We start from the raw sequence: 27,456 nt of genomic DNA, 5'->3' as shown, positions 1-27,456 counted from the left end.
TGTAAGTTCTACTCAGTACAGCACTGAACAAGGTAACAGGAAACTTCCTGCAGTTACACATCAAACAGAGGGGTGTGTAGGGATGCCAACTGAATTCGCTCACACACACCATTGACACGAAATTACGAATGTTCCAGAATTTTTTGAACAGACCTCATACACACCACCATCAGGTTATTGCCAGCACTTATTCCTGTACCTGTGTGAACAAAGCATTTGGTCTTCATACTCATATTAGAATACTTCCAATAATATTTTATGGCTGTCAGCTATGTTGTTATTACATACTCTGACTTGTTTCTTTAGACTTGGCCTCAGCCGACTGAAGGTATTATTGTTAGGTCAGTCTTCTTTTTTCTGGTGCCAAAAAGCAGAAACCATTCATACTGTAAATTATTGTATGTGTGATCACAATGGACAATTTTGAATATAAATGTCAAATAGGTCACAGTTCTGATTTGCTACTTTAGATTAATATTTAAACTCGACTAAATTAGGAATGTTTGCCATTGGGCTCAGCCAGGAGACTGGTTGGGAACACCTTATAACACTACCATTTACTACTACAATATCAATAAACCGATAACGTTATGCCTATGAAAGGAATTTAATTTGATACATTTCCATTACATACAGTCACAGTCAGACTTTTTTTCATTATCCAAATGTTGTTTGATAGGAAGCAGTAGCCAGACTAGCAAAAATAGAACCAAGGTTCCAATGGTTATAAAGCAAAAATGACATAAAGGAAGCCACCAGCCTCATCAGGCAAATTGGCATAAAGTATTTATACTGTACATAAAAAAAAGAAATACTACTGTATAAGACTAGCACAATCTAGCATGCCTCGGAACACATTTGCAATGAGCAACATAGGTGGAACTTCAAAATACTCTGGCAATAAACAGTGTCTCACTAAACACTGAAGTGCCAAAGAAACTGGTTTAGGCACACACATTCAAATGAAGAGATAAACAGGCATTATATGGTGCTGTGTTGGGCAATGCCTAGATAAGACAAGTGTCTGATTGGTTACTGCTGATAGAATGGCAGGTTATCAAGATGCGAGTGAGTTTGAATGTGGTGTTCTAGTCAGCGTATGCAATGGGACACAGCATGTCCGAGGTAGCGATGAAGTGGGGATTTTCCCATATGACCATTTCATGAGTGTACCATGAATATCAGGAATCCAGTAAAACATCAAATCTGACATCGCTGCGACTGGAGAAAGAGTGTGCAAGAATGGGACCAATGATGACTGAAGAGAATTCTTCAACATGACAGAAGTGCAACCCCTCCGCAAATTGCTGCAGATTTAAATGCCGGGTGATCAGAAAGGTTCGGTGAAACATTGATATGGGCTTTCGGAGCTGAAGGCCCACTCATGCACCCTTGATGACTGCATGACACAAACCTTTATGCCTTGCCTGGGCTCAACAACACAGACATTGGACTGTTGATGACTGGAAACATGTTGCTTGATTACAAGAGTCCCATTTCAAATTGTACCGAGTGGGTGGACATGCACGTGTATGGAGATAACCTCATGAATCCATGGACCCTGCATGTCAACAGGAGACTGTTCAAGCTTATGGAGGTTCTATAATAGTGTGGGGCATGTGCAGTTGGAGTTACAATGGACACCTGATACATCTAGTTATGACTCTGACAGTTGACACATGTTTAAGCATCCTGTCTGATCATGTACATCCATTCGTGTCCATCGTGCATTCCGATGGACTTGGGTCATTCAGCAGGGCAATGCAACACCCCACACATCCAGAATTGCTGCATAGTGGCTCCAGGAATACTCTTCTGAGTTTAAACACTTCTGATGGCCACCAGACTCTCCAGACATGAACATTATTCAGCATATCTGGGATACCTTGCAATGTGCTGTTCAGAAGAGATCTCAATCCCCCTGTGTGCTACAGATTGATGGAAAGCCCTGCAGGATTCATGGTGTCATTTCTCTCCAGCACTACTTCAGACATTAGCTAAGTCCATGCCATGCTATGTTGCGGTACTTCTGCATGCTCACAGGGCCCTACACAGTGTTAGGCAGGTGTACCAGTTTCTTTGGCTCTTCAGTGTACATTACTTCTATATTAAGCACACGAAGGCTAATGTTCACTACAGTGCTACTACATGGAGGAGGACCACTACTACTTTGGACAAGAGCTTTTAGCATAAAATACAGAGAAACACTGGCTTAGAATTCATCTATAGATGATTGTGTTAAATGATCTGATTACTGTTCTCATTGGCAGGATTTACTACTTCGTATTAAGCATATATGAAACATGAGGTCCCTGAATCTGATGTAAACTGAAAAATTGCAGTCGGTTAAGCTTTAAAGAACACACAAGCTATTAAACTGACTGCTGCAGTTAAGTACTTTTACTGAAATAATATCTGTAGTAGTGGCTCAATATGTTTTATGGCAACCCAGAAACTACGCTATCAATTTACTGAAGACAGAACTAAACACTTAGAGCAAGACACAATACAGAAACAATTTTAAACACAAGTACACAAATAAAAAAAATTTTTACTAACCAGTGAAGCAGGTACTCATTAAATTAGCCTTTAAACTGCAATTACAAATAAGAACTTAAAGCTACTGTTGCATTCATTGACTTCTAATGCTCATCATAAATTTTAGTGAAGTACTTAGTTCTCCTCTTTGCTTCTACAGTTAAGTATTGGCTCAACACTTACAAAAATTTATGTGGAATATTTCAGAAACAAATTAACTAGACATGTAAATAATTTAATACTCCAAAAAAGTTAATGAGTGCTATTAAAGCTATAAATACTTTGCAGTTCAAGAAAATAGGTATTAGGATTGATTCAGTGTTCTCAACACAAAGTTTAACTAAAAACAATTATTATTTATAAAACAGAGCAACTAATTGGCCCATAAAGATGGGAACTTAATTATGGATCTTGCTGTATTAAAGCTCTGAAAATTATGTTCTTGGAATTGGATTATTGCAATTCATAACTAAACAGTAAATTCTATGAATAATTTGCCGGTTACCTTCCACATCCAAGGCACTACCATTCAATCTTGCTGCTTACTAGCCTCATTCAGCATACAAGATGTGAACAGTTTGCATGCTAACCATGACTAACTATGGTACAGACTAATGGCATTTCTACATAGATCTGGTAATTGCATGCACAGATTAATTACAATGAGATACACTGTCAAGAAATGAGAGTAAACATTTAGAGATGCTTAACCAACGAAAAAAAGATACAGATGTAACAGTGAGCATAGGGATAAAAAGCATGTACATGATACAGGTATAGTCGATATTGTACAGGTGTTCCAGGCTCTCAATGTTAATTGCTTCTTTCATGTATAACTATTGTGACTAATATCTAGTAAAGCATCTGTCTCAATCAAAAACCCTCTACCCTCCATTATAGAGATAACTATTCCTTGATGCTCAATTCAAATCAAAAGTTCGCCATAACAAGTCATACATGTGTGTATGATGTAAACGTGACAGAAAAGGAGACTGTGCTAAAAGTTACCAGACAGTCATATATACAAAGATACATGTCTTAAATGACAAATTCATGTGATTCAAATCTCCAAAGTGCATAGAGGAAATGAAAATAAATTAAGATTGCTTTCAGTACGTGTACAGTTTGTTGATATTCTTCGTCTGGTAATGACTTGTTAATTCAAAAGTCACAGTCCCCATATGAATTATTGGACACACCGAGGTCCATAGAAAAATAGCATAACAAGACACAGCTATACTATAGGTGCAGCCATGATAATTAAAATCTGTTGGGGGCCGAGAATAACCTGAGAGTCCTGAAAAGGAGCAGCAGCCTTTTCAGTATTTGCAGAGGCAATGATATCAATGATTGATTGATTGATCTGATTTTGGAACATTAGCAAATACAGAACTACGTTGGTACTATGGACAGCCGAAAGCTAAGGAAAACTGCCATTCTAATGTGTGGCTTAGTCATAATGGCATCTTCCTGAGCAAAATAGTCCAGGCAGGGACTATTTGGGAGATTGTCGTCAGGGACAACTAAAATGGTGCCATACAGGCTGGATTGTGGAATGTCCCACCTCTTAGTTGGTCTGGCAGCATAGATAATTTAAAAAGGGAAGTGGATAGATTGAGATTACAGTGGCAGGAAGAAAACTGCTTCTAACAAGGTGAGCACAGGGTTATAAATACAAAATCAACTTGTGGTAAGGCAAGACGTTGCCTAATAATGAATAAGAAAATAGGAATTTGGGTAAGTTACTATGAAAAACATAGTGAGTGCATTAGCAAAGCCTATGTGATATGAAATTAACACTCACCAAAGCAGTAAAAGTTCCTCTGCCTCCTAGCTTCACAGATTAAGGGATGGGAAGAATGTATGATGAGAACACAAATGATACACGTAGTTAAAGATAAAAATTTAGTAGGAAAATGGAGGCAAGGTAAAATCATACAATACAATGGACTGGGCAACAGTAGTAGTTTAAGAATAATGAAAGTAGGTAGTATATGTTGAAGAGACTGCAGAAACCAGAAGTTTGATTATGAAATAATAAGACTGATTTTTGGAGCAAAAATTAAAATCGTAACACAAATACAGATTGACAGTTCACAGAAATTTTTTTAGGTGACAGGTAAAAGTGAATATATACCAGGAGGATAGCATGACATGGTGCTGCCTTGTAATACTTATTCATTATGACTGGTTTCAGTCTTTGACTATCCACATGGCAAGCAAGATTACAATTGCATCATTACATGTCATAAATACCTTCCCATACAAAGAATAAATATAACATAATCAAAATGTGTAAAACAATGATGGTAAGTTTAAAGTACTACAGCAATGTTGATATAGACTGGGTCACATTGCTTCAGTACTGAGAACTTTTGATCATTGTTTTGCACATTTTGTACTATGTTAAAGTTATTCTTTATAGATGAAGACATGTATGATGTGATTTGATCCTAATCTCGCTAGCCATGAGAATGGTCAATGACTGAAACCATTTGTAATAAGCAAGTATTAAAAGACTGCACTGTGTCACTTTTTTTTCTTCAAGGAAGGAGGTTATAAATGGCAGATTAAAAATGAAGTTGCAGGAGGGGTAGAAAATTGAGGAGACTGGTTTTGGATAAATTGAAAAAACCAGATATTGCTGGGTTTCAGAGGGACCATTAAGCAATGTTATCACTGAAACAAGGAAATGGAATACAGAAAAATAACAGAATATGATGAATAGGTAGCTTTGAGGGATGAAATAATGAAGGCAGCAAGAGATCAAATAGATAAAAAGCAAAGAGCCAGTAAAAATTATTCATTAATAAATGAGATATGGAATATAAATCACAGAAGGCAAAATATAAAAACACAGCAAATATGTTGTCTAAATAAGATCAACAGAAAGTGTGAAGTGGTGGTGCAGAATAATTAGAAGTGAGCAGCAAAGCTGTAGAAATGTGTACAACTAGGAAAGATTGATGCCACCTATAGGTAAATTTGAGACATTGTAGTTATGCAGCCACTTCTCTTTTCTCCAAAGAGCTGTGCCGTCAATCCAATGATGGGCAAAGGAGGTAAGGCTGGAAGTGGGAATGAACACACAGACTGGCTATACAAAAGAAGTGAACTTCGAGGTGGAGAGAAGAGGAAGTAATTGTAGATGGAAAATAAGATACTGAGAGAAGAATCTTGCAGATGATGCAGACCTAAGTTGAACAAAGTCCCACAGGGCAAACAATATTGGCTTAGAATTATGAGGATCCTTGGAACAGCCAGCCATGACAGAACTACTCCACATAGTGCACAAGATATGAGAGAAGCAAAATTCCCAGAAGCTGCTTTCACACAAGCCATGCCACACTAAACCAGAGAAAAGATGCTTGGCACAGCACAGTGCATGCCAAACCATGCTCATTGTGCCATAATGTAAAAGTTCTGTACTATGTTGGGACATCAAAGGAAGTGGTACATTTGTCCACACACTATTTGGACAGCACTCCTCATTTTTCATTCTTATTGGTGTTGCCACACCAGAACATTGCTGCACACCTATGAACATGCTGCTCCATTCAGCACAGTTCTGCCCTGGTATATATAAACCAGAACAATGCTGTGCACATATGAATACTGTGCTCTATTCTGCACAGTTCCATCATACACTCTGTAAGATGCCTGAAAGCATGGTTGCTCAAATATTTTGCTCGGTTCTTGAATCTCGGACCCTTTTGTCCCCCTATCAATGTGGCTTCTGGGTGGGATGATGCACAGCTGATGCTCTGCTTAAGTTGAAAACAGCAATCTGACAGGCTTCTTCTAAATTCCAATATCTGTTGCACTTATTCTTGACCTACATAAAGTGTATGACACCATTTGGTGACATCACATTTTACTCAATGACTGGTGCCTTTGAAGTCCCCTACCAATTATTACCTGTGAGTTTTTATCCCACCAGTTTCTCTGGGTGACTTGTCACTTCACTCAGCTCCCCCCATGTCCAACAGAAAGGCATCCCACAGGGCTCTGAAATTAGTGTAACTCTTTTCCTCATTGCCATTAACAGGTCAGTACCCTCTGTTGGGCAGCTGGTAACCCTGAGTTGTATATTGACAATTTTTGCATATGGTACAGCTCCCACTCAGTAGCCTCTGCTGAATACCAGCTCCAAGGTGCCGTACAAGGGTCTCTGCATGAGCTCTTTTCCACTCTTTCCATTCCTCTCCTACAAAACACAAGTCATGCATTTATGCCATTGTACCATATTGGCCCAGAACTCTACTTAGGTACCCAGCTCTTGGACATTGTAGTATAGTCCTGTTCTTGGGCCACCTGGCTGCCCCATATTCATCACCTGAAGACTAGTTGCACGAGGAAGCTTAATGCTCTCTGCTTTCTTGCCTCACATCTTTGGGTGCAGACCATGCTACTCTTACCCATATTTCCCAGGCTCTCATTTCATCCCACCTGGACTAGGATTCCCATTTTCATGGCTCAGTGGCTTGGTGGTTCCTTCAGCTTTAAAACTGTTAGACCCAGTCCACAATCATGACATGCGTACGGCCACCAGTGCCTTTTCGACTAGTCCTGTATACAGTCTCCTTGTGGAAGTGTGGATCTTACCTTTCCAGATTTGATGCAAACTTCTTAATTCTTTGTATCCCATTCTCTTTGCATACATGGGGTGTCGTCATCCTGATCCTGCTCTCAGGTGGGATTACCAGTTGGAATGCCCTCCCTTCCCTCTGCCAAGATCTCCACCTCCCCTCCTCGTGCTCTTACAGTGTTACCTTGCACACTTCCTTGCGGATGGTACCCAGGTACAGACTAGAACTGATCTCTTTGAGGGTCCTAAGGCCTATCACCCCCATGACGTTTTGGCATCTGATACAACCAGTTCTTAAATAGTTCCAGGGTGCTACCATCTTTCAGACCGACAGCTCTAAGACTGTGGATCAGATGAGATATGTATTTACATCTACTGTCTGTATGGAACCCCACTCACTGCCAGGAACATGTACTATGTTTATGGTAGAGCTGACAGCCACTGGCAGGGTATCCATTTTATTAAACTGGCCTCCCTTGACCATGTTTTAACATGTACTGACTCAGTGAGCAGGCTTGAAGCTATTGACTGACTGCTGTTCTTGCCACCCATTTATCTCTGCTATTCCTCCTTACTGACCATCATCATGCTGCCTGCTCAGTTGTATTTCTCTGGGTCCCTTGTCATGTAGGTATCCTGGGGAATACTGACCATTTGGTTAGAGGAGCATTTACTCACTGCCTGTTCACTTTGCTGACACACAGGAGCATATCTGCAGTTGCACAAGAGACCTCTGCTCACTTGAAATGGAACGTCTTCTTGTGGGCTAGTGCTCCAGCCAATAAACTCTACACAACAAGGAGACACACCGAGCAAGGTGGCACAGTGGTTAGCACACTGGACTCGCATTCGGGAGGACGATGGTTCAATCCCGCGTCTGGCTATCCTGATTCAGGTTTTCCGTGATTTCCCTAAATCGCTCCAGGTAAATGCCAGGATGATTCCTTTGAAAGGGCACGGCCGACTCCCTTCCCCATCTTTCCCTAATTCGATGAGACCGATGACGTCGCTGTTTGGTCTCTTCCCCCCAAACAACCCCAACCCAGCAAGGAGACTACTGCAGCATGGTGCTCTTCCTTCTGCTTCTGCCAGGAGGAATCCAGTCCTATATTGTCTCCATACATTGGTCATACCATGCTAAGCAACAGTTCCTTTCATGCAATGAGCCATCCCCACGTTTTGGTTGTGGAGCCCTACAGACAGTAGCTCATCAATGGTAGAATGCCCTCTCCTTTTGGTCCTTCAATTGATCATGGGCTTTCAGACTCATTGACTCTAATATTATAGTCCAATCAATGAACGATGGCAGTTCATGCACATTGAGACAGGGACAGGTATTTCATTGTTGAAGATTCCAAGAGACAGTTGCAGTTCGTGCATGAGTGTGCTTTCCGCTTGAAGAAAGCATTTGTCCTGAAAAGTAAGTCTCCCACTTGCTTATGCAGAATTTATCACTTACCACCTGAATTAGCAATGACAACTCTCAACAAATGTAATCAAAATCTACTAAACAACTCGCTAAGATTGCGGTTAATGCTCGCATTAGCTATGGCATTCACAGCAGAGTGCTCAGAACACTACTGAATGCTAAATGGCTGTTGGAGAAAAGTAACACAAGTGTGCAGAACAAGCCTAAACTTGACAACCATCATTTGTAACACCAACTATAGCAGATGACCCATAGATGGTTTAACTGGTTCTGTATTTTCTCTGTGAAAGTGGTTTCTATTCTCAGTTAAGACTTCAGTCTCTCTCTGGAGCAAGTTGAGGGGACTGGGGATAGAGCACCTTCTTGCGAGACTAGTTTTCACCCCTCTTTCACTCTGTTTTAATCATTTTTTAAATTCAGTTTGCCTCCTTCCTACTGCACCCAGTTATTTTATTTTGGGAGCTTTACTTCATTGAATGGTGGGCACTACTGACTGTAATGGATCAGGGATAGGAAAGCTGCAGGCAGGAGATTTCCTCTTGCATGCAGAGCCCTGGGGACACCCCCATGCTGACTTCTGTCTCCTTCATCTTACTTTTATTATTGAGGTACATTTTGTTATGAATCTCTCAACTAGATCAAAAAATGTTCTCAGTGAACATCTCTACTTCCAAATTCACCGCTCATGGAGTGAGGGACTGCTGATGACCTTGTTGTTTGGTCCCTTACTCCCCCTCACCCTCCCCCCCCCCCCCCCCCCCCCACCAACACTATTTTGTGGAGGTGTCAACAAGAAGTTCCAAAAAGGTCTGAAATGTGTAAAATTAGATAGAACTCACTAAGTGCTTTTGTCCTCAAATACTGGAAGTTTGGAGTCAGAGTAATTTTTGTGCCATGACTTACACTGCCTCAAGACAGTTTCTAACTTAAATACTTAGATATTGTGTTAAAACTTCAACATAAGATTATACCTCTTTGTGCACACAATGGCATTTTAGACTTTTTAATTCAGTCATTAGTTACATGAAATATTCAAAATAAAATTTTTGTTCACCTTGGTTGCAGCATGGTGGCTACCTGAAACTGGCAGCATGCACCATTTTGGCCTTTCAGTAATGTAGATGGATGGAGACTGTGAGAAGGCTTTTGGGTGAGGTGACACACTGTGTAATGTGTCTTACAGTGGTCTCTCTGCGATATTTTCAGAAATTTTATAAATTATATAACTCGGTACATATCTCGAAATATCTCTTCTTATCTTACCGATTCCTAAACTTTAATATACGATGATTGTCAATGCAAAGTAGTTTCAAGCCCTATTATTCCTTGGAGCGTCCATTTACTCCATGGAATAGCTTCTCTGCTATCTATGTTTTCTCTTACGAAAAGAATGAAGAGTGCTTGCCGATTAGCCGTGAGAGGAGGAGGATGTATATGTATGTATTGTTGAGCTAGTCGCCATATTGATCAGATTCTGTATGAGAAGGAATTTAATACATGAACTAAACTAAAGTAAGTGTGTCTGCGTATTTTTTAACTGATTATTATTGATAGTGTCTGCTTACTACTCAGTGTTGCACGGGATCAGTGGGGAACGTCTGATTTAAACTGGACGAACCTGCCGTTTTGTATGCTCAAGATATCCAGTTACTTCAAATAAATAGGCTAACACAGTCTTACCAGCAGATCTCCGGTCTTCCCCATGTGATCACCGAAAGTTAATAATTATGACAAATGTTTTCAGGAGATCGACTGAAAATTTTCGTCGCACCGAGACTTCGAAATTGCTTCACTGCCTTATGGAATTCAAGTTAAGCTCAATTTAATCAGGATAGAACAGTATTTAACTGTGTGAATGTGATAAGCCTGCATTGTGAATGAAAATTCCCTTAACATACGCATGTTTTTACTATCCTGATCAGTGAAGCTAAATCAGGCCGGTGTGAGAGAGGTTTTTAAATTTTTTGAATACCACAAAAAAAATTAAAACTGGACTAACTGAATCATAGAAATAGAAAGATATTAACAAATATTGGCTGATTTCAGGTCACTGCAAAGAAAGCTAGTAGAAAACACTTCGCTTACCCCATTCTTTTGTAGATATACTCATTAAACAGTTGACTGTTGCTGAAATGTCATATGGAACAGAGCTTGAAAGAATATTATTTACAGGTATGTTGGACACAATATCAGTTTGTTACTGTTTGAAGTTCAAGGTGATTGGAAAAGAGTAAATACTGATAAATACTGATAAATAGCATTAAATTCCTATTGATGATGTTACTCCCACCAACCACCTCAATTTTGAGGCAGTGCATATTCGTTCACATCCTTATAAAGTATCTTGTCTGACAAAGGTCTCCCTAGTTATGGATCGGCTGAAGTCAGCAGAGTTTGAACCTTGAGTATTTTGAAGGAGCCACTGTCAGATTTGTCAGTATGTGCTGTAATTCAATTCAATTCATTAGCATCCTTGTACTACATCATCAAAATGACATAGGACTCGCCAATAAACATTACAATTTAAAGTACATGTACATGAAAATTTATAATTGAATTTACTTGTCACTTAGACATTACAACTTTAAGAACATTAACATAAAAATATATAAGTAGGATAACAACGTACAAAAAAAAAAAGCTAGTGATTCTCACATCAAAGATTATTTCCATTCTTACATTAACACTGTTTCACACTTTCATAGAAACAGCAAGTATTTAAATGTGAGCAATTACACACATTTATTATGTCAGGGAAATATTAACTGTGCTTTTATTGTCAATGATTCATAAACTCTTCAGTACTGTAAAAACTATTGCTCAATAACATGTTTTTTTAATTTTCTTTTAAATATGTGCAGTTTTGGTATTATTTTTAGTTCTTTGGGGAGACCACTGTAGAGGATTTTGGGTTGGTATAGTACACTTTTGTGATACATAGCTGTTTTATGAATTTCTCTGTGGAAATCATTCCTATTCCTTGTTTCGTAGTTGTGAAATTCTCTGTTTAATGTAGAAAATTCCTTGTGTTCTTTTAAGAAACATATGCTTTCATATATGTATAAAGATGGTAGTGTCATAATTTTTAATTCTTTGAAAGCATGCCTACAAGATTCTCTATATCCTATACCTTTTATTATTCTGACTGCCTTCTTTTGTAGTCTAAATGAATGTTTTGTTAGACTGTTGTTCCCCCAAAACTGTACACCGTATCTTAATAAACTGTGCATGAATGAGAAATAAACACACAACACTGTTTTAATATTACATGAGCTTTTAAGCATTCTAAGTATATAACATGTTGTTGTTGTTGTTGTTGTTGTTGTTGTTGTTGTCGTCTTCAGTCCTGAGACTGGTTTGATGCAGCTCTCCATGCAAATCTATCCTGTGCAAGCTCCTTCATCTCCCAGTACCCACTGCAACCTACATCCTTCTGAATCTGCTTAGTGTATTCATCTCTTGGTCTCCCTCTACGATTTTTAACCTCCACGCTGCCCTCCAATGCTAAATTTGAGATCCCTTGATGCCTCAGAACATGTCCTACCAACCGGCCCCTTCTTCTTGTCAAGTTGTGCCACAAACTCCTCTTCTCCCCAATTCTCTCCAATACCTCCTCATTAGTTATGTGATCTACCCATCTAATCTTCAACATTCTTCTGTAGCACCACATTTCAAAAGCTTCTATTCTCTTCTTGTCTAAAATATTTATCATCCATGTTTCACTTCCATACATGGCTACACTCCATACAAATACTTTCAGAAACGACTTCCTGACACTTAAATCTATACTCGATGTTAACAAATTTTTCTTCTTCAGAAACACTTTCCTTCCCATAGCCAGTCTACATTTTATATCCTCTCTACTTCGACCATCATCAGTTATTTTGCTCCCCAAATAGCAAAACTCCTTTACTAGTTTAAATGTCTCATTTCCTAATCTAATTCCCTCAGCATCACCCGACTTAATTCGACTACATTCCATTATCCTCGTTTCGCTTTTGTTGCTTTTCATCTTATATCCTCCTTTCAAGACACTGTCCATTCCGTTCAACTGCTCTTCCATGCATACAACATGTTTGACTTAATTTTTTGTTCAGTGATATTACATGCTTTTCCCATCTTAAGTGTTCATCAAACCATACTTCCAAGAATTTAGTGTATGATGCTTGTTCAATCTTACACTTACCCAGTTCTATTGTAAGGTTATTTTTTATTTTATTTGTAATATGTCTGAAGTTGATCCACGTTGTTTTCACAATGAGTCTGCTTTCATTAAACCATCTGTCTGCTTCGTCTGTTGCTAATGCGACTTTTTACTGTAAGTCAGCTTCACTATTTACTTTAACAAACAAACTTGTATCAGCAGCAAACAGTACTACCTCTGCTTCAGATAGTTGACTTGGTAGGTCATTGATAAATATTAAAAACAGTAATGGCCCTAATACAGATCCCTGGGGTACTCCGTACAAAACTCTCTTGAATATTGATGAATATGTCCTATCTGCATGGCTTACCTCCACCTTCTGATACCTGTCAGACACACACGATTCAAACCATTTGTGGGCAACTCCATGTATCCCATAGGCATATAACTTCGTAAGCAGTAACTTATGGTCAATGACATCAAAGGCCTTCGATAAGTCTAAAAATAATCCACAATTTAATTCCTTTCTAATTATGGAATTTAAAACAAGTTGCAAAAAATTGAAGATAGCTGTTTCAGTTGATTTATTTTTACGGAAACCATTTTGCGCATTAACCAATATTCTGTTCTTAAAAAGAAATTTGTATAGTCTATGATACATTATCCTTTCTATTATTTTTGAGAAACCTGACATTGATAAAGGCCTGAAGTTACTAACATTATATTTATCACCGTTCTTGTAAATTGGCTTTATAGTTGACATTTTAAGTTTTGATGGAAACACCCCTGTCTTAAAAGATTCATTTATAATTTCAGTGAGATGTGAGACTACATTTCTTGCACTTTGCTTAATGACTGGCAGGAATCCCATCACACCCACATGACATTTTATTTTTTAACTTATTTATAGCATTTAGTACCTCTAATTCAGTTACTGAATGAAGGAACATTGTCATGTCATTCATGGGGATTTTTACCTTGCTATTGGAATTGCATTTAGTTTTAATTAAATTTATGGCTATATTTGTGAAATGTTCGTTAAATATGTTGGCAATCTGAAGTGGATCCTTAACAGTTTTACCCCCATTTTTAATGGCAAAGCTGTTATCTTTTCTTTTGTGTCTACCTATATTTTTATTTATTACCTCCCAAGTTGACTTCATTTTGTTGTTACCTTTCTCAATATATGAATCATTATCAAGCTCCTTAGCGGCAATTATTACTTTCTTGTACAGGCTTCTATAACATTTCAAATGTGCTTTCAGAGCTACATTCTTCCTGGCTGATTTATTTAACTTTCTGAGAGTGTCTGATGACTTTCTAATCCCCTGTGTAACCCATGTTTTGGTTTTGTTTAGTTTTGACCCTTTTTATAGGAAAGGCAACATAGAAGCAGTGTTTGTAGCTTTCAAGGAATAAGTCAAACTTTGTGTTGACATCACCACTTGATTCACTACCGCCGTTGTTACTTTCCAGAATGTAATTAAAAATTCTTATGCTATCATCATTTATAAATCTCCTTTCTCTGTAATTGTTCTTGATAAAAGGGTCCTTGTAAGATGTGATATTTCAACTCAATTTGATACCCTTGTGATTCGAGAAACCAGTGTCAATTACTTCCGTGTTACATTCACACTTGTCCTTGTTTATAAATACTCGATCTATTACAGTTTGACATATTTCCCCATCTGGTAACTTCATTTACAGTTGTCATATTATGACACAAAAACAGATTGCACAGTTGCTGTTGTTTACTACAATCATTCTCAAAGTTAACATTAAAATCACCAAGAACCATTAAATTATGTTTAAGTTCATTCAGTAGTCCCTGAAGGTTTTCCATAAAAATGGCAAAGTTGCCCAATGGTGATGGGCACACACACACACACACACACACACACACACAATAGTAATTTTTAATTTGGTTAGCTCACATGTAATGTATTCAAAATCTTCTTCTATGCATTTTAGTTTACATTTAATTTCTTTTGATTCTACCCCTGTCCTAACATAAATACATGTCCCACCCCCTTTATCGTTGATTCTACAAAATTTGCTAAACATTTCAAAATTTGGAATAATTATGCTAGACGCTGGCATCCTTTTACCCAGTGCTCACTTATGCATAGTATGTTAGTCTTTTAGATAGTCAGTTAATAGAACTTCTATTTGAGCCAGTTTACTTTCTAGTCCCTGCAAATTTTGGTTGTTGTTGTTGTTGTTGTTATTGTTGTTGTTGTGGGCTTCAGTCCTGAGACTGGTTTGATGCAGCTCTCCATGCTACTCTATCCTGCGCAAGTTTCTTCATCTCCCAGTACTTACTGCAGCCTACATCCTTCTGAATCTGCTTAGTGTATTCATCTCTTGGTCTCCCTCTACGATTTTTACCCACCACACTGCCCTCCAATACTAAATTGGTGACCCCTCGATGTCTCGGAACATGTCCTACCAACCGATCCCTTCTTCTAGTCAAGTTGTGCCGCAAACTCCTCTTCTCCCCAAATCTATTCAATACCTCCTCATTAGTTACGTGGTCTACCCATCTAACCTTCAGCATTCTTCTGTAGCACCACATCCTGAAAGCTTCTATTCTCTTCTTGTCTAAACTATTTATCGTCCACATTTCACTTCCATACATGGCTACACTCCATACAAATACTTTCAGAAATGACTTCCTGACACTTAAATCTGCACTCGATGTTAACAAATTTTTCTTCTTCAGAAACGCTTTCCTTGCCATTACCAGTCTACATTTTATATCTTCTCTACTTCGACCATCATCAGTTATTTTGCTCCCCAAATAGCAAAACTCCTTTACTACTTTAAGTGTCTCATTTCCTAATCTAATTCCCTCAGCATCACCCGACTTAATTTGACTACATTCCATTATCCTCGTTTTGTTCTTGTTGATGTTCATCTTATAGCCTCCTTTCAAGACACTGTCCATTTAACTGCTCTTCCATGTCCTTTGCTGTGTGACAGAATTACAATGTCATCAGCTAACCTCATCGTTTTTATTTCTTCTCCATAGATTTTAATTCCTACCTCAAACTTTTCTTTTGTTTCCTTTATTGCTTGCTCAATATACAGACTGAATAACATCGGGGATAGGCTACAACCCTGTCTCACTCCCTTCCCAACCACTGCTTCCCTTTCATACCCCTCTACTCTTATAACTGCCATCTGCTTTCTGTACAAATTGTAAATATCCTTTCGCTCCCTGTATTTTACCCCTGCCACCTTCAGAATATGAAAGAGAGTATTCCAATCAACATTGTCAAAGGGTTTCTGAGTCTACAAATGCTAGAAACGTAGGTTTGCCTTTCCTTAATCTTTCTTCTAAGATAAGTCGTAAGGTCAGTATTGCCTCACGTGTTCCAACATTTCTATGGAATCCAAACTGATCTTCCCCGAGGTCCGCTTCTACCAGTTTTTCCATTCGTCTGTAAAGAATTCGCATTAGTATTTTGCAGCTGTGACTTATTAATCTGATAGTTCGGTAATTTTCACATCTGTCAATACCTGCTTTCTTTGGGATTGGAATAATTATATTCTTCTTGAAGTCTGAGGGTATTTCACCTGTCTCATACATCTTGCTCACCTGATGGTAGAGTTTTGTCAGAACTTGCTCTCCCAAGGCTGTAAGTAGTTCTAATGGAATGTTGTCTACTCCGGGGGCCTTGTTTAGACTCAGGTCTTTCAGTGCTCTGTCAAACTCTTCACGCAGTATCGTATCTCCCATTTCATCTACATCCTCTTCCATTTGCATAATATTGTCGTCAAGTACATCGCCCTTGTATAGACCCTCTATATACTCCTTCCACCTTTCTGCTTTCCCTTCATTGATTAGAACTGGGTTTCCATGTGAGCTCTTGATATTCATACAAGTGGCTCTCTTTTTTTTCCAAAGGTCTCTTTAATTTTCCTGTAGGCAGTATCTATCTTACCCCTAGTGAGTTAAGCCTCTACATCCTTACATTTGTCCTCTAGCCATCCCTGCTTAGCCATTTTGCACTTCCTGTCGATCTCATTTTTGAGACGTTTGTATTCCTTTTTGCCTGTTTCACTTACTGCATTTTTATATTTTCTCCTTTCATCAATTAAATTCAATATTTCTTCTGTTACCCAAGGGTTTCTACTAGCCCTTGTCTTTTTGCCTATTTGAAACTGCTGCCTTTACTACACTCCTGGAAATTGAAATAAGAACACCGTGAATTCGTTGTCCCAGGAAGGGGAAACTTTATTGACACATTCCTGGGGTCAGATACATCACATGATCACACTGACAGAACCACAGGCACATAGACACAGGCAACAGAGCATGCACAATGTCGGCACTAGTACAGTGTATATCCACCTTTCGCAGCAATGCAGGCTGCTATTCTCCCATGGAGACGATCGTAGAGATGCTGGATGTAGTCCTGTGGAATGGCTTGCCATGCCATTTCCACCTGGCGCCTCAGTTGGACCAGCGTTCGTGCTGGACGTGCAGACCGCGTGAGACGACTCTTCATCCAGTCCCAAACATGCTCAATGGGGGACAGATCCGGAGATCTTGCTGGCCAGGGTAGTTGACTTACACCTTCTAGTGCACGTTGGGTGGCACGGGATACATGCGGACGTGCATTGTCCTGTTGGAACAGCAAGTTCCCTTGCCGGTCTAGGAATGGTAGAACGATGGGTTCGATGACGGTTTGGATGTACCGTGCACTATTCAGTGTCCCCTCGACGATCACCAGTGGTGTACGTCCAGTGTAGGAGATCGCTCCCCACACCATGATGCCAGGTGTTGGCCCTGTGTGCCTCGGTCGTATGCAGTCCTGATTGTGGCACTCACCTGCACGGCGCCAAACACGCATACGACCATCATTGGCACCAAGGCAGAAGCGACTCTCATCGCTGAAGACGACACGTCTCCATTCGTCCCTCCATTCACGCCTGTCGCGACACCACTGGAGGCGGGCTGCACGATGTTGGGGCATGAGCGGAAGACGACCTAACGGTGTGCGGGACCGTAGCCCAGCTTCATGGAGACGGTTGCGAATGGTCCTCACCGATACCCCAGGAGCAACAGTGTCCCTAATTTGCTGGGAAGTGGCGGTGCGGTCCCCTACGGCACTGCGTAGGATCCTACGGTCTTCGCGTGCATCTGTGCGTCGCTGCGGTCCGGTCCCAGGTCGACGGGCACGTGCACCTTCCGCCGACCACTGGCGACAACATCGATGTACTGTGGAGACCTCACGCCCCACGTGTTGAGCAATTCGGCGGTACGTCCACCCGGCCTCCCGCATGCCCACTATATGCCCTCGCTCAAGGTCTGTCAACTGCACATACGGTTCACGTCCATGCTGTCGCGGCATGCTACCAGTGTTAAAGACTGCGATGGAGCTCCGTATGCCACGGCAAACTGGCTGACACTGACGGCGGCGGTGCACAAATGCTGCGCAGCTAGCGCCATTCGACGGCCAACACTGCGGTTCCTGGTGTGTCCGCTGTGCCGTGCGTGTGATCATTGCTTGTACAGCACTCTCGCAGTGTCCTGAGCAAGTATGGTAGGTCTGACACACCGGTGTCAATGTGTTCTTTTTTCCATTTCCAGGAGTGTATTTCATTCCTCAAAGTTACCCATTCTTCTTCTACTGTATTTCTTTCCCCATTCCTGTAAGTTGTTCCCTTATGCTCTCCCTGAAACTCTGTACCACCTCTGGTTCTTTCAGTTTATCCAGGTTCCATCTCCTTAAATTCCCACCTTTTTACAGTTTCTACATTTTTAATCCACAGTTCATAACCAATAGATTGTGATCAGAGTCCACATCTGCCCCTGGAAATGTCTTGCAATTTAAAGCCTGGTTCCTAAATCTCTGTCTTACCATTATATAATCTATCTGATACCTTCCAGTATCTCCAGGGTTCTTCCATGTATAAAACCTTCTTTTATGTTTCTTGAACCAAGTGTTAGCTATGATTAAGTTACGCTCGGCGCAAAATTCCACCAGACGGCTTCCTCTTTCATTTCTTAGCCCCAATCCATATTCACCTACTATGTTTCCTTCTCTCCCTTTTCCTACACTCGAATTCCAGTCACCCATGACTATCTAATTTTAGTCTCCCTTCACTATTTGAATAATTTCTTTTATCTTCTCATACGTTTCATCAATTTCTTCATCATCTGCAGAGCTAGTTGGCATATAAACTTGTACTACTGTAGTAGGCATGGGCTTCATGTCTATCTTGGCCACAATAATGCGTTCACTATGCTGTTTGTAGTAGCTTACCTGTACCCCTATTTTTTATTCATTATTAAACATACTCCTGCATTACCCCTATTTGATTTTGTATTTATAACCCTGTTTTCACCTGACCAAAAGTCTTGTTCCTCCTGCCACTGAACTTCACTAATTCCCACTATATCTAACTTTAACCTATCCATTTCCCTTTTTAAATTTTCTAACCTACCTGCCCGATTAAGGAATCTGACATTGCACACTCCGATGCGTAGAATGCCAGTTTTCTTTCTCCTGATAACAACGTCATCCTGAGTAGTCCCCGCTCGGATATCTGAATGGGGGACTATTTTACCTCCGCAATATTTTACCCAAGAGGACGCCATCATCATTTAATCATACAGTAAAGCTGCATGCCCTCGGGAAAAATTACAGCTGTAGTTTCCCCTTGATTTCAGCCGTTCGCAGTACCAGAACAGCAGGGCTATTTTGGTTCGTGTTACAAGGCCAGATCAATCAATCATCCAGACTGTTGCCCCTGCAACTACTGAAAAGGTTGCTGCCCCTCTTCAGGATCCACACGTTTGTGTGGCCTCTCAACAGATACCCCTCCATTGTGGTTGCACCTACGGTACGGCTATCTGTATCGTTGAGGCACGCAAGCCTCCCCACCAATGCCAAGGTCCGTGGTTTGTGGGGGGGAAGCACATTTTGGTATACAACTGTTAAAGTTTTATGTAGTAGATTTGCTGCAGTATTTTCCTTTGTACTTTCTTGTTGCTGACACTGTAAATATTCTGCCTTTTCTTCTTCTTCGAATTGCGAAGATCCCATAAAAAAATAGTCACTATGCACAGCAGCTCTTCTTATCCTGAGGGTCTTACTTTGAGATGTCTGCAGAGCAGCTGATGAGTTTCTGGATCTAGTAGAATGGTTCTTGGTTCTTGGCTGTTGGTGTGGTTGCAGTCCTAGTTACAAGTGAGCATGAGGCATTAAGTGTGTCGAATGTGCTGACAGCTTCATCCTTGGAGGTTTCAGGTGCACACAAGTTTACACTAGGTTTGTAGGCTTTCTCATCTAAAGAAATTGTTTCCTCTTCAACTTTGCTAGATGTTCCTGACATTTCTACTGGTACCCCATATTCTACCACTCCTTCAGATACTGGTACCGGTATGTTAGGTATCTCTCTCATCTTAGACATTTCCTTGCAAATTTCCATTTGCTCAGTTACTGCTATGGTGAGGATACCAGGTAGTTTGTCTTGATCATTGAGATTATTTATTGTTTTCATAATTTGAGCACATACATACAGTTGTCCTGCTCTATTTAGGAGATCTCCACTGTTTATGAAATGTTGTTTTCTGAAATCTAGCTGGACAAATGTTGAATTTGGGTAGCACTTTATTATTTTGTGAAGCAGTCTGTTAGTTTTTTGATTTCTTCATTAACACGAGATTTCTTAAAAAAAAAATCGTATGGAATGCTGGTTACCATCACATGTACATTTTTGAGCTTTTCGAGCGTCTCTTAGTGCTCGTCTTGCTGATAATACATTATTGCAGCAGACGTCTACTCCGCCCCCTAGGATTAGAACACAATCATTTTTCTTTATCTTGATACTCAGATTTTAGCAGTTATTGATGATCTTTCAGTGGAGCATCGGGTTTTATTACGCCAGTAACACTGCCTCCTGAGTTATATAGGGTTTCTGCCAGTCTTTTTCCGAGACTATCGGCAAGTATATATACAGTAAAAGCATTATTTTTTGTGCTCAAGTCTTCCGAAGTTTTGCAGTCTACTATACAATCTTCTTTCTTTTCACAGTCTCTATGTACTATATTATTAACAGATTTTAACGATTTGAGCACATTATGGGCTGAGTTGTTAAGTTTTTGCTCGAGGTTTTTGTTAACAGTTGCTTGTATGTTAGGTGTAACGAACTTTTCGGAGGCTTGTTTACTTTCAGTTCTCACGACGCTTAGTTCTTCCACTATCTCACCACAAGATTTTATTTCGTCACATATTTCCAGAGCATTGTATCTATTTTGTACAGCAATCTTTTTAGTTGCTTTTAGTTTTTTCTTTCTTTTAATTTACGCTCGTTTTAGGAAGATTAGATGTGCTGTAGATTTAGGAGTTGGAGTTAAGTGATGATACTCCATTCAATTCACATTCACAAAGCTTTACTTTTAGGACATTTATTGTTTTTCTAGCACTTTGCAATTCATACAACACACTTTGTAACACATTAATTTCATGTCCGGTAGCGAAAGCGACTAACATAGCATTAAATCCGTTACAGCTTCCGTGATCACATTCACATGAAAACACAGTTTTTACATTAATGTATCTCACACATGCAGAATGTATCCATAATTGTGATTCTAAGCAAAGTCTGAAACCATTTTGCACATTTGAATTACAGATTACACACGATTACTTTATAATTACTGTTTTCTTGAGAGAAACTATAACACACTGCTGTTACTGATGCCATATTGAATGAAATGTATGTACAGTAGCTGTTACAATGTAGTCGTCGTGCTGTGATGTGCCAAAGCAGTAGGCACATATGTAACATATATTGTTCTCATATGCAGTTCCACTATCTCTGCTTAAATGAGTAGAGCTTGTTCCTCAGATCCCCACATTCTAGAGAGATCCACAAGTTTCTATAAGCTAACTATGGTGCAACTGACAGCCTTTACACTTGATGAGAATTTGAATTTTGTGAAATATTTTTTGACAGCATTGTGCTACAGTAGTTGCTACACCCACCACTTAGAAAACCAACCATGCAAACAAACTAATGGGTGATTAGTCTCCTCTAATTGTGATGGTATGTGTCAGTGGGTAACATCTGTATGAGTGAAGTAATTGTTTTCTGCGAAGTTTTTGTTCCCTCATTGGTGAGTTTGATGGCAAACAGAGAAATGTGATTGTAGGTTTATGACCATAGTCAATACCAAGCCTTGTCTGACCAACCTCATGTACCCTAAATTTACATTTTCATGGAGTTTTCTTCTCTGTTGTGAAAAAATACACCATTTATATTTCCCAATAGTCTATACTCGATATGTGTATTTCAATACACAGAAATGCATACTGCCACCAACTCTGGTTTTTAGTCAGCTTCCTCCACTGCTTCTTAAGGCTGCTTTAAACTCTGGGACATTGTTGTGAATGATCACTGGATTTTAACTGTTGCATTTGTGAGCACCATTTCTTAGCATTGTTGACTAGTACTACAGCCACCATTATCTCAATTGGGTGGACACTTCAAGAATCCCTAAGCTGAAACATACCATGTGTGCAATCAAGTCAGCCACCTGAGTATCAATTGCTGATATGTAGCACTTTCTTGGCCTATTTGGAGGTCCTGAAATTCCCAGCTCATTTGCACTAGTCCAGGAAGTTACAGCCTAGTTGTCACAGAATGATTTGAGTCTGACTTGAGTTGATTGCTTGAAAAACTGAAGCCCATCAGTTCTCAACAGCATGCTTCAGACTGTGAGCTTAATTGAAAATCTGTGAGCAAGGGCATTCTCCTCAAAAAATGGTTCAAATAGCTCTAAGCACTATGGGACATCTGAAGTCATCAGTCCCCTAGACTTAGAGCTACTTCAACCTACCTAACCTAAGGATATCACACACACCCATGCCCAAGGCAGGATTCGAACCTGCAACCGTAGCAGGCCAGCGACATTCTCTTCAACCCTGTCTGAAAACAGTTGCAATGATCAAAGTTATGTTGTCAAGCCCCACACACACAAATGCTTTGGCTGTTCCAATGTGCACAACAATCTACAGTTGGTTCCACCATGTATCCTCAATGGTTGCCAGAACAGCCTATTCCCCATATATTTGAGGTACTGTTGTTACAACTGTGCACATTGTCTATATTCGAAACATGCATGTGGAGAGTTTGCATAAATTTGATGCCATTAATAACCTGTAAGTACGTTGTCAGTCTGCAGGGTGTTCAAGACATTATGGGAAGCATATCTTCTCTGTAAATATCAGACATCCTACACATTAAATTGGTTTGGTAACTCCTCAAAAAGTAATTAAACCACATTCAGGACCCAGAATTTCAAGAAAATGTGGTCATTTCTTGAAAATCTTGCTTATAGTTACTCACTCCCTTCATGTCCACATGCCGGTACTAGTTGATAGATATAAACATGTAGTATTCCAATAATGTAGTAAAAACAGCACAACATTTTACTCTCAGTGACACAAGTATTCTGATGTAAAAGTGATTTTGGGGGCAATATGTAAAAACAACATAGTAAACAATACTGGAAGTTGTATGAATCTTTTCGTGAATGATACTGATGTATGGAGAGAATTGTAGCGAAATGCAGGAACACATGCAGAGGATACACACTTCATGCAGGGAGTGGTGGTTGACCCTCAACATAAACCAATGCAGCATGTTGTGCATACATACACAGAAAGACACTTTCTGGTATGATTACATGACTACAGAGCAATAGCTTACAAAACCCTTATTCAATCAGTACATGAATATTGCTTGTCAATATGAGTCTGTACCAGATAGGATTCATAGAAGAAATAGGGAAGATCCAAAAAAAGACCAGTTTCATCTAGTAAGGGTGAAAGTGTGCATCAGAGATTGTCAAGCAACTCCAGAGGCAGGTGCTAAAAGAGAAGCATTGATCATCATGTGTAGTTTACTTTTGAAGTTCAGGAAGCAGTCAACAAATATATTGCTTTCTATGTATATCTTAAGGAGAGATTCTGAAGACAAAATCAGAGAGATTAAGGCCCACAGGGAGACCTACTAACAGATGTTCGTCCCATGAGCCATACATGACAGGCACAGGAAAGGAGGGAGTGGGTCATTCCACACCAAGTGGTCTAAAACTGAAAAAAGTTCCCACCATCATGGTCTCCAATTTTCGTCAAATTTTAACTGTAGCTTTAGTCAAGTGTTGAAGTAAGTTTCCCAAGATTTCAGGCCTCTAGCTGCAATAGCTGCTGATCTAGACCCCCTTGTCTGAAGTGTACTTAGTCCGTGTGCATGCAACATAAAAAAAATGTCATATTTGGAGTCTAATAAAATCGAAACTAATTCATAAGAATGGTTAGTAAGATGCGACCCTGTACAGTTTTTTTTGCTGATTCCAACGAAATTATGTATAACATTACTCATGCAAACCCCGGTCAAATAACTCGACTCAAAGTATACTTCAAAATTTGTCGTGACACAACGCGACAAATTTTGACCAATATTAAGACTGCAATGATTTCCTTGCAGTTGAAGATATGGACTTGAACTTTTGGCCAAGCTTCATGCTTGTGCTAGACATAATGCAGCCGGATTTGCAATGATCCAGGCCATATGGTCGCCCTGCAGTATCTCTTCAAATTAGGCAGTGTCAGCACAAACGGTAAAATTTACCAAAGTTTCAAGCCAATTACTAAAAAATAGTTGGCCTGAATCTGCTTGTGAATAGTATCACCTAAAAGAGAAACTCTTGCTCTACAAGACTGACATTTGTTTTTTTTGCAACGCGACCATTAAGTACTCATTAACTCACATCAAAGTTGTTATATTTTGTATGCGCGATGCACTAATTTTTCTTCATTTCTAGGAATTTGAATCTTAATAGTCGCTTAGAATTACTGATATAATTGGATATTTCATTCGTGTTTTATTCAGTGATTGGCCAGTGAGAGATGTCAGAAGTTAATGAAGAAGAAGAATCGTTGGCCCCCTGTTCAATTGGAAAAGATGCTGCTGCATCGAAGTGCCATGTTATCTTCTATGCTAAGAAGACTGGATTCAAAGCGTTTAGTGATTTCACAGAATGTGACCAGAAATTGCTTGTTTCGCGTTCAGAAGCCAAACTTGACGAAAATTCCATCATTTGCTTCCACCATGAAGCCCTCTTCCTACATGAATATCAAGCGATGCAAAAGAAATGTTGCAATCCATTCAAGAAGAGGAATCACAATGTAAAAGCTGGACTTAGACTGCTTGATAATGAAACAGCTGCCAAACTTTGCCTGTTAAAGAAAAAATAAGTGATTGATATAAAACCTGGTCAGAAGCTTTGCCCTCGCTGCATGTCGGCACTGAACCAAAAGCTAGAAGATTCATCATCACTATCAACCCAATCTGAACAAGATTTCACAACGGATGAAACTGAACCAGCCATCAACAAAAGTTTATCATTTATTGGTGCTTCACCATTGAAAAGAAGACAACTAAGTAAAAGAGATAAGCAAAGCTATGCAAAAAGAAAGATCTTGGATGCACAAAGTTTAATTGGGAATCAAATTGCTGCTGCTGTAGGAATCAATTACGATGAACAGCCAAGTTCAAGTAAAAGTCGCCCATGCAATAATTGTGCAGATCTTGATAATCTTATAGAAGAGTTGAAAGAAAAATGTAAAGTGTCAAATCGTAGGACAAAAGTTCAAATATTGACCTTGGTTCCAAGAAGCTGGACAATTAAAGATACGACAACAGCATTTAATGTATCAGAAAGAATGGTAAAGCAAGCGAGAAAACTGAAGAATGAGCAAGGTGTTCTAGCTTTTCCAGCAAATCGGCAAGGAAGGAAGCTTTCAGATGAAGTTGTTCAGAAAGTACATGACTTTTTTCAAGATGACGAATTCAGCAGACTTTGTCCAGGGAAGAAAGACTGTGTGCCTGTGAGAATTTCAGGAACAAAGGTGTACAAGCAAAAGCGGTTGTTGCTTTGCAATTTGAAGGAAATGTACGTGTCTTATCAGAAGCAAAATGGACCAGAAATTGGCTTCTCAAAGTTTTGCGAGCTTAGACCAAAATGGTGTGTTACAGTTGGCTCTGCTGGAATGCACTCAGTTTGTGTCTGTACAATACACCAAAATGTCAAGCTTATGCTCACTGGTGCATCAATCAATGAAGACTACAAGGAAATTCTTAGCAAAGCTGTTTGCAGCTTGGAAAACAAGGATTGTATGCTTCATCGTTGTGAAAACTGCCCTGGTCCAGAAGGTGTAGAAGCAGTTATTGCAACATATTTTGAAGATAATGACCCTGAAGAACTGATTGAGTACAAACAATGGATTCATACCGACAGGGATACTTTAGAAACAAAGCAGCTTTCAACAGAAGAGTATGTTGAAGATATTGCAGCAAAAATTTGGAACCTGTCTTGTCATCACTACATTGCCAAGCATCAAAGCCAGCACCTGAAAGCTCTCAAAACTGATTTGAAAGAAGGCGAATTCATAATACTAATGGATTTTGCTGAAAACTATTCATTTATTGTTCAAGATGCAGTGCAAGGCTTTCACTGGGAAAACAGTCAAGCAACAGTTCATCCATTTGTAGTCTACTACTGTGAAAACGAAGAGGTGCAATGTGTGAATCTTTGTGTTATTAGTGACTGCCTTCGACACGATACGATTACTGTCCATGTTTACATTGGAAAAGTAATCAATTACCTGAAGATGCAATTTTCCAAAATAAGCCACATCCACTACTTCAGTGATGGTTCAGCTGCACAATATAAGAATTTCAAGAATTTTCTCAACTTATGCTATCACAAAGAAGATTTTGAAATAACAGCAGAATGGAATTTCTTTGGAACAAGCCATGGAAAGTCGCCTTGTGATGGCATTGGAGGCACAACAAAACGGTTGGCAGCAAGAGCAAGTTTGCAACGTCCATATGAAAACCAGATTCTAACGCCCAAAGATCTTTTCAACTTCTGCAATGATAATATCAATGGAATCAAATTCTTTTTCATCAGCAAAGAGGAAGTTGAAGAAGAAAAAGCTTCTCAAGAAGAAAGATTCCTGCAAGGGCACACTCTAGCTGGCACAAGAGAAAACCACCATTTTTTGCCCATTGATATGACGACAATTAAGGTCAGTAGAGTTTCTAATGATGCGACATCTTTTTTGGCCAAAATTAGTGCTGCTGAAGTAGTAGTTCAAGTCATGGATCTTCAGCCTGGGCAGTATGTTGCTTGCATTTATGAAAAGAAATGGTGGATTGGAAACATCGTTGAAATCTCAGTCGAACAGAAAGATGCTTTCATAAGCTTTATGCATCCTCATGGTCCTGCAAGTTCATTTTATTGGCCCTTAAGACGTGATACTTGCTGGATTCCAGAACAACTTATCATTGGTGTTATTCCAGCTCCATCAGTGACATCATCTGGTCGGCAATACAGTTTTCCTGAAAGCATTCTCTTGCAAATCAACGATGCTTCCAGAATGATGAAGTAACTGAGGAAGACAGGCTTGGGAACCTGCATAAAGAAACCCACAATCAGGCTTGGGATCCTGTGGTAAAGACACCCTGTAATCAGGCTTGGGAACCTGCAGTAAAGATACCCACCCGTGGCTGTTACTGCATGGCTATCGGGCGTGGCCCCTATGGCGATGGGGATGCTGGTTTTATTGTGATAACCAGTAATGGCTCAGCCATCATGGACCAACGCAGGGCACTGCGCACACAAAATATAAGATACTTTGACCTGAGTAAATAAGCACTTAATGGAAGCGT

At 39.6% G+C, this 27,456-nt stretch overlaps 1 protein-coding gene across 1 annotated transcript in view; it reads left to right on the top strand.

Moving 5' to 3' along the window:
• Window positions 1-27,456, top strand: part of LOC126416854 (uncharacterized) — a 79,705-nt gene that overhangs the window by 51,086 nt on the left and 1,163 nt on the right. The window lies entirely within an intron of this gene.

The sequence above is a fragment of the Schistocerca serialis genome, chromosome 8 (genome assembly GCF_023864345.2).
Source record: "Schistocerca serialis cubense isolate TAMUIC-IGC-003099 chromosome 8, iqSchSeri2.2, whole genome shotgun sequence".
NCBI lineage: Eukaryota > Metazoa > Arthropoda > Insecta > Orthoptera > Acrididae > Schistocerca > Schistocerca serialis.
This window is presented reverse-complemented; position numbering and strand designations above follow the sequence as displayed.